The 13,730-nt window shown below is 37.5% G+C and overlaps 1 long non-coding RNA gene across 1 annotated transcript in view; it reads left to right on the forward strand.

Moving 5' to 3' along the window:
- LOC132540399 (uncharacterized) overlaps positions 1-13,394 on the forward strand; it is an 18,298-nt gene extending 4,904 nt beyond the window's left edge. The window contains exons 2-4 of the long non-coding RNA XR_009551582.1: positions 1,130-1,258; positions 12,494-12,616; positions 12,712-13,394. This is a non-coding gene — a long non-coding RNA (uncharacterized LOC132540399). The remainder of the gene's footprint in view (positions 1-1,129; positions 1,259-12,493; positions 12,617-12,711) is intronic.
- The last annotated feature ends 336 nt before the right edge of the window (positions 13,395-13,730 follow it).

A 13,730-nucleotide genomic window follows, 5' to 3' on the forward strand; every position in this document is an offset into this window, starting at 1 on the left:
AGGTGTTTCTCTGTCTCTCTACCTCTCTATCCTTCTCCCCTTTCCATTTCTGGCTGTCTCTATCCAATAAATAAATAAAGATAACAAAAAAAAATTTTTTTTTTAATTCTGAGTTTATTGTTTCATATATCATCATACCATCAAAATCTCAGTGCCATTATACTAAAGAGATTCCTCTACTTATACCTGCTCCAATTTTCTTTAAGAGAATAGAACAAAAAATACAATCATTTATCTGGAACTAGAAACACATTACAGTGCACAAGAACTCAGGTTCAAGCCCCTGGTCCCCACCTGCAGAGCTTCACAAGTGGTGAAGCAGTTGTAGGTGTCTCTGTCTCTATCCAATAATAAATAAATAAATGCAAAGAGAAGTCAAGTTATTACTTTGTTTCATGAATGAATGATTTAGTAATGAAGTAATAATTTCCATTCTTCCCTCTTCAACTTCTTATTTTATATTTTGGATTCTTTTTTTCTTTTTTACCAGAGTATTGCTCAGCTCTGGCTTATGGTGGTGCAGGGGATTGAACCTGGGGCTTTGGCGCCTCAGGCTGAGAGTCTCCTTGCATAACCATTGTGCTATTTACCCCCACTCAATTTTGGATTATTCTCAGATCAATCCTTGAGCTGCTGACTTGTAAAAATTTCATCTCCCACATAAATGAGCACCAGTCACTTAATATCCTTTTCACGGCTAACTTGACTAACCTTTATCTTTGTTTAAAGAGCTACAAATACCACATTTAAATTTACATTCTTCATTTGGCATTTAAGCAAAACCTTACTTTGTAAATCAGCTGTTTTCACTTACAAGCGATGCATGTAATTTATCTTAGAAAGAAATGGAAAAATTCTATTTAAAGAAGTTGCCTGCCCCCAACTTCCTTACCAATTTTTGTATAAAAATAAGTTAGAAAAAGATGAAAATTGTAAAATGATTTAATAGGCATGTTTAGTATTTATTAAGCCACTGGTTGATTATTTCCATACTTTAAGTAACCCTATTACACTAATCTAAATCTAGTTTGCTAATCTATTTTATATTTATTCATCATATGCACTATCTGTTCTTTTTAATTGCTGTATATATATTTCTCAAGATATTTATTATGTTTTCTATTGGTAGGAGATACAAGCCTATATCTGAGTCAAAATTCAGAGCCTGGTTTTTGAGTCTTACCAATAAATCAAATAATGAAGTAAATGAAATAAACCAAACTTGCCAGTGGCACATTTTTCAGTCCTTTAAGTCACAGTAAGTACTCAATGGATGTGTGATAATTGATAGTTTGTGCATAGCTTTTATTCTTCTGTATTCTGGAAACCCTATTTGCACAGGGCTAAATGATTACACTGATTACCCAAGCCAAGAACCCTATTCATACTACAGAGGGCTAGGCAGAAGATACATGAGTAAAGAAGACACCCCTGGTATATTGCACCAAAGTAAAAGACTCCCGGGGTGAAGGGGTTGGGGGAGAGTTCAGGCCCTGGAACAGGATGGCAGAGGACCTAGTGGGAGTTGTTGTATTGTTATGTGGAAAACTGAGAAATGTTATGCATGTACAAACTATTGTATTTACTGTCGACTGTAAAACATTAATCCTCCAAGAAAAAGAAAAAAGAAGGCACCCCTATATTTATAAATGTTAGGAAGGTATATAATTGAACAGTGTTTGGGGATAGAGTATTGCAGATTGGGCAGGTAGGTTCAGTTTATGCAGATAAGGTATATCTTTGTTTTCTAGTGAACTGTATTATTAATAAGTGAACCATTGAAGCTTACTAAGGAAGGCTTTTTTTTTTTCTTTCAACTATGGATATTCCTGGGGCTTGGTACCTATACCACTCCACCATTCTTGGCAGTCAATATATTTTTATAGAAGATTATAGAGGATGAGACACAGAAAATGATATAAAGGGGGAGAAATATACTCCTGCAACACTGCTCCAATGCTAGTGAGGCTTCTTCCCTGAAGTGGAGACTGGAGGCTTGAACCCAGGTCCTCATGTATGGTAATGCGTGCACTTTACTAGGTAAACCACCACCTGCCCAAGGCAGGGCTTTTTTTTTTTTTTTTTTTTTTTGCTTTTTGATAAGAGAAAAGGGGGCGGGCACTGGATGGTGGCAAACCTAGTAGAGTATACACATTACCGAGCATAGAGACCTGGTATAAGTCCACAGTCCCCACTTGTAGGGGGAAGCTTCAAGAGTGGTGGAGGACTGCTGCAGATGTCTCTCTTTCTCTTTTACACATGAAAATGTTTTCCAAGGCCAGGTGGTGGCACACCTAGTTGAGCACACGTGACACAATAGGCAAGGCCCCAGGTTCAGTCCATGTCCCCATCTGCAAGAAGTTTTATAAATGATGAAGAGTGCTGCAGGTGTCTCTCTTTCTTTCTCACCTTCCCCTCTTCATTTCTTTCTGTCTCTATGAAATAAGTAAATAAATGAATAATTTATTTACCAATGAGAAAGACAGGAGAAGAGAGAGAAAGAGCTTGACATTACTCTGGAACATGTGCTGCCTGGGATTGAACTCAGGACCTCATGCTTGAGATTCCAGTGATTTATCCACTGTACTACCTCCTAGACCACAAGTAAAAAAAAAAAAAAAAAACAACTTTATTTATTCGATAGAGACAGCCAGATTTCAAAAGGGAAGGTGGAGATAGAGTGGAAGAGAGACAGAGAGACACCTGAAACCCTTCTTCACCACTTGTGAAGCTTTCTCTCTGCAGGTGGGGACTGGGGGCTTGAACCCTGGTCATTGCACGTGGTAACATGTGTGCTCAACCAGGTGCATCACCATCCAGCCCCCTAAATAAATAATTTTTAAAAGAAGATATTTTACAGAAAGTCCACTACCATCCAGCTTTCAGAGCTCGCCTATAAAATGATCTTTTTTTAAAATTTTTTTTTAAATATTTTTTTTTCTTTTGCTTCCAGGGTTATCTCTGGAGCTTGGTGCCTGCACTACGAATCCACTGCTCCTGGAGGCTATTTTTTCCCTTCTGTTGCCCTTGTTGTTTATCGTTGTTGTTATTATTGTTGTTGCCATTGTTGTTGTTGTACAGAGAGAAATTGAGAGGAAGATAAGACAGAGAGGGGGAGAGAAAGATAAGACACCTGCAGACCTGCTTCACCACCTGTGAAGTGACCCCACCCCCCGCAGGTGGGGAGCCGGAGGGCTCAAACCAGGATCCTTATGCCAGTCCTTGGGTTCTGCGCCATGTGTGTTTAATCCACTTATGCTACCGCCTGGCCCCTGAAATAATCTTTTGACCAAAAACACATTTTAGGGGTGGCTGATTTTTCCTTCCTTATCCTTACACTCCAATATGAGGGATAGTTTTAACAAAGTGAACTTTATAGTAAGAAATTATAGTAAGAAGACAGGAAACTAAGATGCCAGTTCATGTCATGAAACATCACACCTTTTATGCTGCTACAATAGAAAACATGTTTAATATTGCCATAAAGTTATCACACTCCTCTATGTCAGGTATCATTGACAGAGGAACTTATCCAGTATCCAATGTGTAATCTGTTCTAGCAATTTAAAATTATTCAAAGTTTCAGCCCAGGAGGTGGCTCGGTGACTTGAGTGCTGAACTTAACTGCATGAGTTCGATCTCCAGCATTGCATGTACCAGAGTGGTGCTCTGGTTCTTTTTCTCTCCTCTCACTCTGATAAATAAAAAATAAGGGGCTAGGAAGTGGTGCCCCTGGTTAAGTGCTCACATTACACTGTGCAAGGACCTGGCTCCAAGCCCCTGGTCCTTACCTGCAGGGGGAATGCTTCATGATTGGTGAAGCAGGGCTGCAGGTGTCTCTCTGTCTCTCTCCTTCCTCCTTCTCAATTGCTGTCTTTCTCTGTCCAATAACCAAATATATAAAGATAGTAAAAAATTTAATTATTAATTAACATTAACCATTAAATTATTGATAAGTCAATCAATAAATTATTGATTAATTGTGTTAATTCAGAGAAATAGAGGTACAGTGCTTTTGTACAAATTGTGTAATTCTTCATTTTATCACAGCAGCACTTCTTGAGTATTTGAGGTGAGGAAGAGTATAGAGCTTTTGTCTCCCAATAGCTCTGACCGGTACTTTTAAAGTTTGTTCTATGGTAATAATACTGGGCTTCAGAAAGTAATAAAGATATCCACCTAGTAAATTACAATTATTCGCATTTTTTTCTTCAAATATACAAAACAAAGTCCATGGTGATAGCATAATGGTCATGCTTGAGGTTCCAAGGTGTCAGGCTTGATCCCCAGCACCACCATAAAGCAGAGCTGGGCAAACAAACAAGACAGCAACTAAGCTCCCACGTTTTTCTGTTCTGAGTTTATTTATTCAACATCAGTTAACTGATCATTTGTTGACTCTTAAGGGTTGTATCTGTACATCTATGTATCTACGTATGTATCTGTGTGCATATGTCTATGTATGTGTATGCATAGGTGCCTCTGGGTATGTAGCTATAAGGATACAGCATCAGAATGTATGTCTGAGATCATTTAATAGACTTGAATGACAGAAGTTGTATAACTGAATGAGATGTGTGTGTGTGTGTGTGTGTGTGTTACCCTATATCCTGAGCCAGGGATTTTCAGTGGCACTTTATCTGTGGTAAATGCTATAGAATGCTGTTCTGCTTCCCCATTAGGATCGAATAATTCATTTCAACTGCTGAGTGGATAAGTACCTCACACTTTTGCCATGATTTTTCTGCAGTTCAGTCCTTTTTGTCCAGAGCTACTTCTATTTCTATCCCAAGGATTTTTTTTTTTTTTTTGCCTCCTGGGTCATTGCTGGGGTTGGGTGCCTGCACTACAAATCCATTGTTGCTGGTGGCCATCCCCCCACCCCCGTTTGATTGGATAGGATAGAGAGAAATTGAGAGAGAAGGGGGAGATGGGGGGCCTTAAAGATAGACACCTGCAGACCTGCTTTGCTGTTTGTGAAGTGACCACCCCTGCCTCCACTCCCACCCCCTTGCAGTTGGAGAGCTGGAGGCTTGAAATGGATCCTTGCCCAGGTCCTTATGCTTTGTACTATGTGTACATAAACTGTTGTCCTACCATCTGACTCCTGGATTTTGTTTTAATTAGCATTGTATTCATAGCATGATGAGAATAGTCCATTTCATGACTGGATGAATACTTAATGCATGATAAATGATGGCTTTATCACTATAGATATCAAACTAAACTATTGCAGCTTAACATCATAAATGCCTCATGGTTTCAGTTAAACACCCTATAAAAGCGATGGCTATGCAGTAATGTGAATTATATTATAGAAGTACTTGAAAATTACATCTATGGGGGTTGGGCAATTGGCACACCCAGTAGAATGCACATGTTGCCATGCACAAGAACCTAGGTTCAAGCCCCTGCACTTCACCTAGTAGGAGGGAGGCTTCATGAGTGGTGAAACAGTACTTCAGGTTCTTTCTCTCTTCCTCTCTATTTTCCTTCTTCCTCTCAATTTGTCTCTGTGTCTGTCTCTTGGGGAAAAAAAGAGCAATAATGAGAAAAATGGCTACTGGGAATAGTGGATGTACAGGAGCCAAACCCCAGTGATAACCCTGGTGGCAATAAAAAATTTAAAATAAATGACTTCTATATAAATATCACTAGAAGAGATGATTAACTGCAGTCACATGATCTATATTCAGAAACCTAATCTTGAGAAATAAGTAAACAAGCAAGATCTTTAAAAAGAAAATCTAATGACTTACACAATGTTGTATATTTCCACTTTATTTACCTCATGTGGAATTAATCAGAATCAACAATCTTATGGTTCAAAAGTACATCATAGCCATAATCACATGAACTTTGAAAGCAACCCTAGTGATGACATGTCATAGTTGCAGCAAGCATGACTATGTAGAAACGATATGTAGAGTAATAAAAAGTAGGCAGATCTACTATCTCATTCTGACTCCATCATTTATTAAGTCTTCAAGTGTCAGTTTTCTTTAACTTGAGAAAATTTTTATTTAAAAATATTATTTATTTAAGAGAGAGGTGGGAAAAGACCAGAACTCTGTTCAGCTCTGACATAGACAGTTATAGGGATGGTAAGTAGGGTCACATACATGCAAGCCCAGTGTTCTACTGCTGAACATTCTCCTTGGCCCTTGGGAAAAATTATTTTAAATATCATAGTGTTGCTCTGATTTAATATGCCTGAGATATCAAAGGTGCCAGGTTCAATCTCCAGCACCATCATAAGCCAGAGCTAAGCAGTGCTCTGGTTAAAAAAAAAAAAAAGAAGAAGTCGCTTAGCATAATGTTCCTATATTCCATAATCACTTTAATGTCAAAAATGTTCCTATCCTATGAATGAATTCAAAATTTATCATCTGGTTTACCTTGGAAACTTTTTAAAAGGTGGATTTCTAAATTCTAGCTATGGAGATTCATATTCTAATGATTTAGACTGGAGATCCAGATGTCTATTTTTCCAAATATCCGCAATATTTTTTCTCTCATTCATTCTTGGTGACTTGCTCAAGTTCTGTACCACATACGGATTCTGGGATTATACCTGAGGACCTATAACCATAGTGAACAAAGGGATGCCTTTATAGCATGGGCAGCACCAGACACTAGTTAGAAACCCTGGAAAGAATCTTAATCCTGACAGTCTAGCTTTGTTTTTGTAGGCAGATCCCATTCATTTGCATGACTTAGCTTCCTCAGTTATAAAACTTAGATAACACATGAGATTGATGATAAGACTTTTCTCATGAGACTTGCTATGACAATTAGGGAATGTAAACTGAAAGGCGATTTGAATATAATGTTATTATATTGGCTAACGGATCTTGCAACAGCATATATGGCTACCTGTTATTAGTTTGGGAATGAAAGATTAAGATGTTAACAATGAGATAAATATTAAATTAGAAGCAATACAGCTTCTTATATACATTTATTTATTCATACATTATGCTGGTATGGAAAATGGTAAGTGTGACAAAGAAAATTTACATCTCTATCAGAGGAAATTAAGGTAGACTACTTTTCCACTCTCAATATGGTAGCCATCTCCAGACCTTAGGGATCCCTTCCTTGAAGACTCCTATAGTCTCCAGATGATGTGACTGGTAGGGGTGTCTGCTGTCATTTATGATATAGATGAGTTGATAAATCAATCATAAGTTAATTGTTACTAATAAGAATTATAGTTGACTTTAAAGTAAGCTTATTAGATTGGATTTCAAACTCCTTCTAGAAAAAAGTGTGTATGTACAAGAATGTGTGTTTTAATTAGTGATTAAGTAGTCTCTTTTTGAATATTTATTTATTTTTTTACTCCCTTTTATTGCCCTTGTTTTTTTTTATTGTTGTAGTTATTATTGTTGTTGTTGATGATGTCATTGTTGTTAGATAGAACAGAGAGAAATGGAGAGAGGAGGGGAAGACAGAGAGGGGAGAGAAAGATAAACACCTGCAGACCTGCTTCATTATGTGCTTGTGAAGTGACTCCCCTGAAGGTGGGGAGCCAGGGGCTTGAACCGAGATCCTTATGCCGGTCCTTGCTCTTTGTGCCACCTGCACTTAACCTGCTGTGCTACCGCCCGACTCCTGGTTAGCTAGTCTTAAGTGTTTTAGTTCTTTACTTGCAAGCAGCACTTTAGAAATAGGTTAGTTACATAAGTATTTAGATGTCAACATGTTTTTCCAGACCATCATAGATTATTCATTTCTAGAGAGGTAACTACAAACTAAGGTATGGATATCTAAGAGTTACTTAAACTTGGAGAGGTACAGAATTCCTGTTGTATGTTAAAATAAATGCTAATTTTCTGGAACATTAGTTGCTTTTAACATAACTGATGATATATCCTTCTTAGAAAGAGAATGAGGAAGGAAGTTAGTTGCAGAGGGAGTGGGTAATAGAAATTTTACTTTATCCATTGGCATATCAAATAATTTGATAAGCTTAGAAGGGCTATGAGAGACCATTATCAAGAGTTTCATCATTAAGAATCTAACAACTTTATGTGAAAAATTTAGAATGGTTAAAACTTTTTGAAGATCCCCTTTTAAGTTTCAGAGATACTTTCAAATTTGAAAGAACAAAACTAATTTGAACAAGTCACAATCAGAGAAATGTTCAGAAATACAGTCTTTAAGATTTGTCTGACTCAACTGACAACATCAAATTTCCTGTGACATAGTTTGTCCTCTATTGATAACTCAGTACAGTAAATCAGTCAGATTTTCCCCTGAAGTATAGTTATTCTAGTGGTACATCATTTCCAAGGTGTTATTATATGTAAAAATATACTTCCTCTGATATAGTCAAGCAGAGAAAAGATTAGTAAAGTGGATAAAAGAAATTATCTGACATATACTTATATGTTAATATATTTTTATAATGCAGTGGTGGGGAAACTTTTTTTCTGCAAGGGTCATCTGAATATTTATAACATCTTTCACAGGCCAAGCAAAATTTTCACCTTCAAAATTAGCATTAAATGTTTCTATGAAAAAAACTCTTAGGTTTATTGTATTTCAAGTTTTGCCTGTGGTTGCCCTGCCCGGGGCCAAACCAAAAGATATACAAGCCATAGGCCAGATAATCCCCAGCCATTATAATGGATAGAGATGATTATAATACGGAACAGTACAGCTAAGTACAAATATTTTTTCCTTTTGGATACTTCAGCCAACTGTAACATTTCTCTACCAAAAGGAAGAATTATAACTGTAAGTTTCTCCTCATTTAGTAACGGGAAAGAGCAAAGTAGTTATAGTTTTCAATACTACTTATATCCTATTACCCTCCTCCCCTCCTAGTTCAAGAGGAAGTTCCTTGCAGGAGAAGTAGCATAACAGTTATGAAAAAAAAAAAAAAAACTTTCATGCCTGAGGCTCCAAAAATCCCTGTTCAACCCTCTGTACCACCACAAGCCAGTGTTGAAAGGTCCTCAAGCCTACTGGGTTGTTTCATGGCATTCTCTCCTATGGTGTAGGAAGCAGTATTAGGACTCATTAATTTGAGGGAACTACAGGAGTCCAAAAAGATTCTAGAACTGATGAAGTCAGTTCAACTACTTGAAATGCCTAAGTGAGGTGATAGGTGGTAGGCTGAGTGAAAATCTTTTCCAGTGTATTAGAGGCCTTTCAGCTCTCCTCCATTGCAAGATACCTTTGTAGTCATCCCTAGCTTTTATCCAGAGTGTTTGGTACTATCTGTATACATACGTAGTACTCAACACATCTTTATTGATTTACAAAAAAAATAGCATTAAAGGAAGGTAATTCAACTTTAGATATTATTTAAATTATTTATTTGTTACCACAGAATCAGAGCGTCACTCTGATTCACAAGGTGTTGGGGATTGAACTTATGACTTGACACTCTCAAGTCTATGCTCTGTTATTGAACCACATTCTCTGCAGTCAAACTTACACATTTTAAGAGAGAGGTGCCTCTCCTTTTGAAAAGATTTAAAAAAAAAAAACTCATCTGTGTTTTTCCATTCTTGACTGAACATGGTGTGAACTTGGAAAGTGGAAAATTCCAAATCTTTAGAGATAGTTTAAAATTTTTGATTAATAAAATTGTGTGCTTTTAATAATCTCAGGCAGAGATTTATTGTTACCAACAGGCTCTAGCAGCTCTTTCGTTAAAACAATAGTTACATTTATTTTTGAGGTAACCTGGGTTTACAAAGCTATAAATGGTTTAGAAGTAAAATTTCCCACTTCTTCAAAATGTGTTACCATACCTCGCACCAATATCTTTCTACTGCAACCCAATGGAACCCTTTCATCCTTGCAACCTACTCTGCTCCCTGGCCCCAGTTCCCTTGATAACCTTGGTTCTGTAATTTGAGACAAAAGGTTTGTTTTCATTTTACTTTGCTTGCTCACTTACTCTGCTTCTTTATTTCCACCCAAAAAAAAAAAAAAAAAGAAGAAGAAGAAAAAGAAAAAAAGAAAGAGCATTCAGTATTTTCCTTTTTCTATGGATCCTTTTTCTATTTGTATTTCCTGTAGAACTTATTTGGTGATAGTAAGTTCCTTTAATTCTTGCTTATCTGAAATGCTCTTTCATGACTCCTTCAAGTTCTCTAGCAGTTCTTATTTTATAAATAAGGAAGGAAAATTTAAAGCTTGATTTAACACAAGGATTATGAAAAGAAGCCAGTTTTTAATGAAGTCCAATGTAGTCTTTCCCTCACGTAATATTTTTTATTGACTTAATAATGATCAACAAGATCATAGGATAAGAGGGGTATAATTCCACACAATTCCCCCCACCAGAGTTCCACATCCCATCCCCTCCATTGGAAACTTTCCTATTCTTTATCCCTCTGGGAGCATGAACCAAAGATTTTTATAAGGGTGCAGAAGGTGGGAGGTCTGGCTTCTGTAATTGCCTCTCTACTGGACTTGGGCATTGACAGGTCGATCCAAACTCCCAGCCTGTTTCTATCTTTCCCTAGTGAGGCAGGGCTCTGGAGAGGTGGGGTTCCAGGACACATTAGTGAGATCATCTGCCCAGAGAATTCAGGTTGGTATCATGGTAGCATCTGCAGCTTGGTGGCTGAAAAAGCATTAAGATATAAAGCAGAACAAGTTGTTTAATACTCAGGAACCTAAAGGTATGAATGTAGCAGATGACATTTGGGGTCTCCATTTTGGAAGAAGCTAGGAAGTTTATTTTAGGTATATTCCAAAGGGTTTATGACTTAAATAATTTTTGCTTGAGCCTGACAGCTAACATGCAGGTGGGCTGAAAGTATTGTCTGGGGAGATGGTATTAGAATTGGAAATTGGACTAGAAAGCTGGATCAGGGCAGAGAGTAGCTCCCAAATATGGGAAAAGTATATAAATACCATTAATTTGATCTGGGGCTCATATTCAGCACAGGAGCCTGTGCATCCTCTGCATCCCTAGGCTGCATTCAATTCAGAACCAGTCTTCCTTGACTCAGCCTCCCTTCAGAGCATGGAGGCAGTCCCTACCATTATTGTTCCATATTGAGGACAAAGTCCTGTAGAAGCCCACAAGAGTATCCACAATGCTGTTCCTGATGGAGATACCAGTGATGGTGGAGAGAGGGATCTGTTAGAGGTCTAGGTCCATCATATCTGTGTGGGAATTCCAGGATTCCCTGGGTAGGGCCCTGGATGATGGGGTGGCCTTCTAGTGACCAAAAGAGTTATCATTAAAGTATGCCAGTCTCTTGCCCTTATTCAGTTTTTGTAGTCCTTACTTTATCTGACAAAGTGAGCCTTAGATTTACTGAGGAAGTGACATAGGAAGTATGTGAGGAGGGTATCTAGGTCTAAGTAAAAACTATTTAATTAAGTACTTTTTTTGTGTTTTTTTTGTTTTATTTTGTTTTGTTTTTCTTTATACTTGCTTTCTGTGCTTGTTGAGTCACTGCAAACTATTGTACACTTTTGCTTTAAGGTCTGTATTTCCCCCTAACTTATGGATACATGTGCACATGTGCTGTGTCTCATGGGCCTGGTCTATATCTAGGTTCTGTGGCTTTGCTAGGAAGTGCGCCACTTGAAATGGAGTTAAGGTGTCCTGTGAGCTAGGAAAGGTCTCATCCGAGTAATGGCACTGAAGGGTTGACATCTCACTTGGCTTCTCCGGACACTGTCTGAAGTTAAGCATGCTGAGGTGGCATTGGTTGCACTGATTTGGTTGAGATCAGCAGATGCAGTATCAAATGGTATGGATCGAGAGAAGCATGAAGGAAAATGAACCATGCCCTAGAGGCTCCAGGACTGGGAGAAATATGGGTTTTATAGAGAACGGGGAAGTTTCCTTCATGCAATATTTTAACTTACTCGGTACATTGTGATAAATGAAACACTAGGTTGTATGTTACTTGTTCCTGCCTCCAAAGCCTGTGTAACTTTTACTAAATCTCTCTGGCTCTTTGTTTTCTCATGTATACAACTTCTAGCCTCTTTTAAGTTCCTATGGATTTAAGACATTGACTCAGTTCCTAGGCTGTTTTGGTGGAAGAGAAGTTGTTTATAGCAGGAACTGAATTATATTGGTATTTTTGGGCCATTTAAAGGTACCATTGCAACCAGAGATGACATATATCATTATTTACAGAATACATTTTTATCTTTGAGGCATGCCACTCTTCAGTATCCCTTCTCTGAATTTCCCATTTGGTTCAGATCATCTCTTTTGTCCAACAGTCAGGCATTTGAGGGACTTTTCTTTCCTAAATTTTCCCTGAAGTTAAAGCAGAAACCCTGCAATAATTTTTTTTTTTTTACTGGAGTCAAAATGTAAACTTCCACTTGCATCATTGGTCTATGACACATCTATGACACATTTACATGACATTACCCAGGACTTTTCCCCTACTCTAAGGACTCCAAATCGATTATCCCTTAAAGTTCAATTCAAAAGCCTCATTCTTCTGAAAGACTTATTTTATTTTTGTGTTCTGCTTTCTTATGTATGCAGTCATCCTCCCATGTACCATGCCTCTTGTTATTCAACCTGTCACCTGCCACTTTGTGAAGACAAGATGCCACACTTCGTTTACTGGTCAATTCGCATACCACCAAATGCTTCCTGACATTCAAAGTAAGTACTCAAAATATTGAATGAGTAAGTAAATTAATGAATGAAGACTCATTCTTATCAGAAGAGATTTTAATTTGGTATTTTTTCCATTCCAGATACATACCAAAATGTGCTCTTTATTTCTATGAGGTCTATACTTTGCACCTATTGAAAAGACAACTTTGCTGAAATTGAAAGCTAAATCATAACCTCCAACCCAAGGTATCTACCAGGTGAATGGAGAAAGCAATAAACTGCTTCCATAGATACCTATGAAGACTTTAAAAAATTCCTTTTGTATTTTACTGTTTCTGTTCTTCAGTTACAAAACAGATGATACTGACATAAATATGTGTGATCTACTCTATGAGTGAAGATTGTAATTTTTTTAAATGGATAACACATGTTAATAAGTGTTCTGACCTCTAGGGAAAGACCAGGTAAATATAAGCTTTTGCTAGGTCTAGGGTTTTTGGGGTGGGGATAGTTTCAAAATTTTCCTGGAATTTTGGATAAGGTTTCTGTGCCAAGTAACTGTTTGTTCTCTAGCAAACATTGAGAGCAATTGGAGTAGAGTCCAGGAAAATACTGTATAGAACTAAGGTGACAGAAACTAAGTCCAACTAGACTTCATTTGGATGAGATCAGGGTTTAGCATCAAAATTTAAAAATAAATGATAGGCTATGGTCTGGAGGGGGTCTGTATTATGTTTCTTAGATACCTAGTTGTGTTTACATTTTTTGCAAATAATTAGAAAGTAGTTGGATTCATTCTTAATCAAGTCTCATAAGAAAGGGAACTAATAGTAGATTGTCTTAATGATTTTTTTAGATTAGAGAATGATTGATGTGGGGACCAGGTGGTGGTGCACCTGGTTGAGTACACATGTTACAATGTGTAAGGACCCAGGTTTAAGCCCCCAGTCCCCACATGCAGGGGGGAAGCTTCACTAGTGGTAAAGCAGTGCTACATATTTCTCTCTGTCTCTTTCCTTTTCTATTTCCCCTTCCTCTCAATTTCTGGCTATCTCTATCAAATAAATAAGATTAAAAAATTTTTAAAAAGAGAGAGAGAATGGTGCACTGTGAAATTCAGTCTTATAGTAGAGTTTAGGGAGAATTAAAGAGGGTAATG

Source organism: Erinaceus europaeus, chromosome 9 (assembly GCF_950295315.1).
Source record: "Erinaceus europaeus chromosome 9, mEriEur2.1, whole genome shotgun sequence".
Lineage (NCBI taxonomy): Eukaryota > Metazoa > Chordata > Mammalia > Eulipotyphla > Erinaceidae > Erinaceus > Erinaceus europaeus.